General features: G+C 53.2%; 1 long non-coding RNA gene across 1 annotated transcript in view; it reads right to left on the minus strand.

Moving 5' to 3' along the window:
- LOC135901648 (uncharacterized) overlaps positions 1-2,468 on the minus strand; it is a 42,913-nt gene extending 40,445 nt beyond the window's left edge. The window contains exon 1 of the long non-coding RNA XR_010564206.1: positions 2,389-2,468. This is a non-coding gene — a long non-coding RNA (uncharacterized lncRNA). The remainder of the gene's footprint in view (positions 1-2,388) is intronic.
- Between the last annotated feature and the right edge of the window lie 3,532 nt (positions 2,469-6,000).

A 6,000-nucleotide genomic window follows, 5' to 3' on the forward strand; every position in this document is an offset into this window, starting at 1 on the left:
GCGTAAGGAAAATAATTAAGAAGTTATTTGGTGTACATGCGTTTATTAATTGAATATGTGTTTTGATTTTCGTGCTTATAATGTCCACTTCTTTGAATATTGCTGCTCAAGAAATGGAATTACGCTATCGGCCACAGGTGATTTTTCAAAATTCTATAAAGCTTAAAAATGATCACCCGGTATAGCGGGCATTTAGTGACGAACGCGCCAGTTCGAGTACGGAAGTGGGCTGAAGAACCGAAGAAAACTATTCCTTCCAAAAGAGAGCAAGAGCCAAATGAATGAATTAGGTTTTTAAAGGAACGATGTGCCTGCATGAAGACGATATTGGCTGCAGTAGGGATATTTAGGTAAGGTTTGTTCCGTGCAATATATGTAACGCTGTTGTGTTGTAATATATCTAATAATGTAACATGTAATATGTTGCGTGTAATATGTCTGTGCAGCCCTATGTTAACTCATGCCAGGCGATGATGTATTTTTCGTGAAGCTGAAGTCTGCAGAAGATCTCGAGAAAAACCGCTGCTGCGCCTGTTAAAAGGCACGTGGTAACGTTTGCAATGTGCCGGAAACAGACCTAGGAAAAATCGGCAGCTTCCAAAGGTCATTGCAGGATTGCTTCAACCGCAGCCAAGCAGCAGGTCCAGAGTTGAACCCTTTCCCTGACGTCGCGGTGTTCCTATGGCAACGTATGAACAATAAAATCGGCGTACGCGGTATGGTGTGGAATTATACGTCGGATTTCAGCTGTCTCGGATGCCCCTAGCGCAGGTGCAACTGTACAAAAAGCCAAGTTCGCCTACATATTCTGCGCACGCATTTCACTGAATTTCTCTTCGGGAAACTGGTATTCCGTGCCTCGAACGTCTCGCCGTTCGGGCGTATAAAGAACGGCCCGCGCGAAAATTCATCTCCCGCGCTCGCGAGGAACAAACCGCGGCGCCTCGCAGTCACCAAGCCGAGCGTGTGGAGAATTCTTTCTCACGCCCAGACGAGCGTGCGCGCAGGCATCGTCGAGACCGGATCGAAACCCCGACGCGCTTCGAGCGTGGACGCCGTTGCGCCAGCGCTTTTCCGAGTGCGGTGGGGACCGAGGGCGAACCGGAAAGCAGCACAGGCGGCCCGGCCCGCTTTTGTGCGGGAGTCACAAAAAGCTGCCGCAGAGCGGCTCTGCGACAGAGCCGCCCCAACGGGACACACAACAAAGGAACCTCCGGGGAGAGGGAGGGTGTGGGGGGGGAGGGGAAAGCCGCCGCGGCTGTCGCCTGCCTTTTGTTCCGCGGCCGGCAGGCACCGTTTCGCTGCAGTGCGGGTTGGAGGAGGGAGGATGTTCTGGAGGCTGATCAAACAGCGCGTCCGGCGGCGCCCCGTTAAGTGGTCCCGCCGAGCCGGTGCCGTCGCCGCTGCTCGAGCGGCAGCAGCGAGGCGAGGCAATCAGCGCAGCCGCCCCGGAGACTTTGGCCGGACGCGCCGACTTTCGGGATCACCCGCGGGTCCTTTCACTGGCCTCCTCCCTCTGTGGTCCCTGGCTCCTCGCCGTTCCCTTATTTTCTGGCCCTTTCTTTTACGCCTTTCTCTTTCTGTTCGTCGAGGTCTTAGCTGAGATGCTGGTTGAGAGCAAATGAAGGTTAATCGAAAGATAAAAAAAAAAATGGAGGGGCGGAACTAGGTGTCACTGGACGACTTGACGTCTAGACATAGAGGTACATTCGCTAATGAAAACTAGCAAGGTCATCTGGTATACAGCACGCTTCGAGAGAAACTGCAGAAACCGAAAGCGAAGCATAGTCGATGCCGCCAGCTTCAAACTTGTGAAGCGGCTCCGCATGGTGAGAGAAATATCTTGTGCGCCATTGAGAAGCTTTACGCGGTTCATTATGCGCGAACCTTTTGTGAATAATAAAGCACGCAGTAACGCGGTGGCGGTCGTCACGTTTTCTCACTTTTGGAGGAAGTGCAGCATATCGCAGCGGTCACTTTAGACTTCTAGGTTTTATTGAGCAACAGCCTCTGCTCGAATTTACCATGAATAGGAAACATTCAAACAGGGTACTTTGTTCGGTTGTTCAAGCCGACCTGACGACGTTGAGAGCGCACGCGTACCTCTTTCACCAGCGCTACGATGTCAGTAGTCACCCCCGCGTTTCCGCTGTACTTTAATTAACGTCAGTGATGGGATAAACGCCGACGAGAACGTAGAACGTCATTGTGGATTTCTCCAGCAAAACTATCAGTGGGTAAGGTGAGAATGTGGCATCTCCTCAACACGTCTCTAGCTATAATCTCTTCGTAATATCGCTTCCCGGCCTCTTCGACTCCAGAAAGAAACCCAAAGGTAAAGGCTCAATATATTGTTACGGGAATGTTAAGAGTATAGATTATACTTACAATATATATACAAAGTGAGTCTGAGTGGTTAAGATGGCAGACCACGAACAACCAGCAGCAACCAGAGTCTCGCGATCTTCTTCTTCGTCTCTTCGTTCATCCTTCCGTAGCAGGACCTCCGGGTGGTGAAGCGCCGTCTCGCGCATGGTAGACGAAGAACTGCGAGCGAAGTATGGCTTCAGGCACGAAACGTGGACGACGTCAACAGGCGGTGGGCTTGAGGATGGATCAAACTGCAACGGCGCGATCTCGTAATTCACGTCGTTAACTTGACGCAGGACTTCATAAGGCCTTGTGCAGCGAGAGAGAAACTTCTGGGAGAGGCCGACCCGATGACATGGTAACCAGAGCAGCACCCAAGTACCTGGGGCGAATTGAACATCGCGATGGCACCGGTCGTAACGCTCTTTTTGCAGATGCTGAGAGGCTAATAAGCGCGATTGACGACTTCGCGAGCGTACTCAGTAGCAACCCGGAGCACACAAGGTAAGATGGTGACAAAGGGCAATGTGGGGTCGCGACCATACAAAAGATATAAGGGCGAATATCATGCGGTGTCATGTAGGGATGAGTTATACGGGAATGTCACCCAGGCAAGCGGGACGTCCCAGTCGCGGTGATCGTTGCAAACGTACATCGACAGCATCTCTGTCAGTGTTCTGTTGAGACATTCCGTAAGACCGTTCGTTTGTGGGTGGTAGGCGGTGGCCAGCTTGTGCTCAGTGGCACAAGAGCGGAGGAGGTCGTCCACAACTCGAGACAAGAACGAGCGGCCGCTGTCTGTAAGTAACGGTTGAGGTGCACCGTGCTGGAGAATGACGTCGTGAAGGAGAAAATCGGCGACGTCTCCTGCGCAACTAGTCGGCAACGCCTTTCTTATTGCGTAGCGTGTCGCGTAATCAGTAGCGACGGCGATCCACTTATTCCTTCTACTCGTCGTCGGAAAAGGGCCAGGTAGGGCAAGGCCTACGCGAAAGAATGGTTCAGAGAGAACTGCAATTGGATGGAGTCAGCCGACAGGTGGCAGCGGAGGTTTCTTCTGGCGCTGACACGATTCACAAGTTGCGACATAACGACACACAGAGTGGTAGAGACCCGTTCAGAAGAACCGGCGTCGTACGAGGTCGTATGTACGCAAAACTCCAAGGTGTCCCGCCGTCGGTGCATCGTGAAGTTGTTCGAGAACGACGTATCACAGATGACGAGGAAGGACAAGGAGCAACTCGGGGCCGTCAGGGTTGATATTTGTCATATGTAAGAGGCATGGAGCACAAAAAGAAAAGGAGAGGACGATGTGTGCCGATCGGTCCGAACGGCACGAGCCCTAGAGGCACGTGACCCGAGCTGTGATCGGGAGAGAAGCGGCGCTGAGCTGGGATTATCGACGTGGCTCTGGGCCGAGAAAGTTTGAGCGTCAACATCGTACTGGCGACGGGAACCATGGAGGTTCGTCCAAATCCATGACGCTGGCGATCCAGGGTATGGCCGTTGACCTCGGCGACGTTCTAGCGAGGCTCCTTGGACCTGCTGCAGCCTTTCACGGCGGTGCCGGGCACTCCAAGAATTGGGTCCCCCTTCGGAGGCAGGCCAGCACGGACGGTAGTCCCCGGGGCGTCTCGTCGGCACTCGGAGAAGTAGCGGCGGAGCCTGGCGTTAGGCCTAACTAGGGAGGCTGGAGTGCAACGTCATCGACGTAGTTCGGGGCAGCGTCATCCGAGGCGGAGGAGCTGGCCGGTCGATGCCAAGGCAACAAAGCTTGCGGAGTAGGCAGTAGCCCCGACTGAGACCAAGAGCTGACGCACATCGGACTTGGAGTTTTGTGCGGCAAGAGAACTTTGTAAGAGCATTCCTTTTCGTAAGCGTGCAGCCATAGGCCAGGGTTGCCGGACTTTCGCGCGAAACGCGCTAAGGACGCACGTAGGCGAGGATAAGGACATTGTTTTGGCTATGCAAGTGTGGAGTTGTATTTTTTGTCAATTGAGTTTTGACTTTTCGTCTTGGAGTTTTGACTTTTCCATATCGAGTTGGGGCAAATTAAAATTTGTTTGCTGTGCTCGCCTGCGTCTCCTGACTCCATCTCTCCCAACATCCGCACGGCCCCGAGATCAGTGACAATATTGCAGCGGTAGAGGGTGCCGTCGTGCAGCACGAACATGCCGCAGGTGCCGTCGGTGCTGCCAGATTGCACTCCGGCGATGATGGACTGTAAGGATGCGTCGCGTTGTTCTTCATTTTGAATGTCGGTCGTGTCAGTCAAAGCCAGTCACAGGTCACCGGATAATGCGCAACAGGTCAGGGGGATCCACGGCGTGACGCGAGAGGCAGTCAGCGTCCTTGTGGAGGCGTCCAGTCTTGTAATGGACACTGAACAAAAATTCCTGAAGCTGCAAAGCCCAGCGACCAAGCCGTACAGTCGGGTCCCGTAGGGAAGACAGCCAGCAGAGTGCGGGGTGGTCTGTGACGACCGAAAACGTGCGGCCGTACAAATATGGCCGGAACTTGGCGACAGCCCAAACTGAAGCCAAGCACTCCCGCTCGGTGATGGAGTAATTGCTCTCGGTAGGTGAGAGCAGGCGGCTGGCGTAAGCTATCACGCACTCGGTGCCATTCTGCTGTTGGGCGAGAACAGCGCCGATGTCGTGGCCGCTTGCGTCAGTGTGGACTTCGGTCGGTGCAGAAGGATGAAAGTGGGCAAGTATGGGAGGGGTGGTCAGTAACCCGATGACAGCTGCGAACGCGTGAGCCTGCTCCGGGCCCCATGAGAATGGCGTGTTCTTTAGAAGATCTGTCAAAGGCCGAGCAACGTCGGCGAAGTTTTTGACGAAACGGCGAAAGTAAGAACACAGGCCGATGAAGCAGCGCACGTCAGAAGCAGAACGTGGAACAGGGAAACTGCGTACGGCGCGAACTTTTTCCGGATCTGGTTGGACACCGGATGGGTCAATGAGGTGCCCAACACGGTAATCTGACGGCGCCCGAATTGACACTTCATGGAGTTCAGTTAAAGGCCGGCTTTTCGGAAGACCGCAAGAATTGCAGCGAGTCGGGTAAGGTGCCTATTGGATTTGGGAGAAAAAACAATAACGTCATCAAAATAACAAAGAGAGATGGCCCATTTGTAGCCTCGCAGAAGAGAGTCTATCATACGTTCAAATGTCGCAGGAGCATTGCATAAACGAAAGATCATGACTTTGAACTGATATAAGCCATCCGGGGTGATGAAGGCCGTCTTCTCGCGGTCCATTTCATAAACTGAAATCTGCCAGTAGCCGGATCGAAGATCGATGGACGAGAAGTATTTAGCTCCGTGCAAGCAGTCCAAGGCGTCATCGATGCTTGGTAGTGGGTAGACGTCTTTTCGGGTGATCTTGTTTAGGTGCCGATAATAGACGCAAAAACGCCAGGTACCATCTTTCTTTTTCACAAGGACGACAGGCGAAGCCCAAGGGCTGGCCGATGGCTCGGCGACCCCTTTGCGGAGTATTTTGTTCACATCTGATTGAATGACTCGACGTTCAGCATGCGATACCCGATAGGGGCGCCGACGAATAGGATTCGTGTTTCCAGTGTTTATACGGTGGTGAGCTACAGATGTCTGGCCTAAAAGCCTGT

This window comes from Dermacentor albipictus, chromosome 1 (assembly GCF_038994185.2).
Source record: "Dermacentor albipictus isolate Rhodes 1998 colony chromosome 1, USDA_Dalb.pri_finalv2, whole genome shotgun sequence".
Lineage (NCBI taxonomy): Eukaryota > Metazoa > Arthropoda > Arachnida > Ixodida > Ixodidae > Dermacentor > Dermacentor albipictus.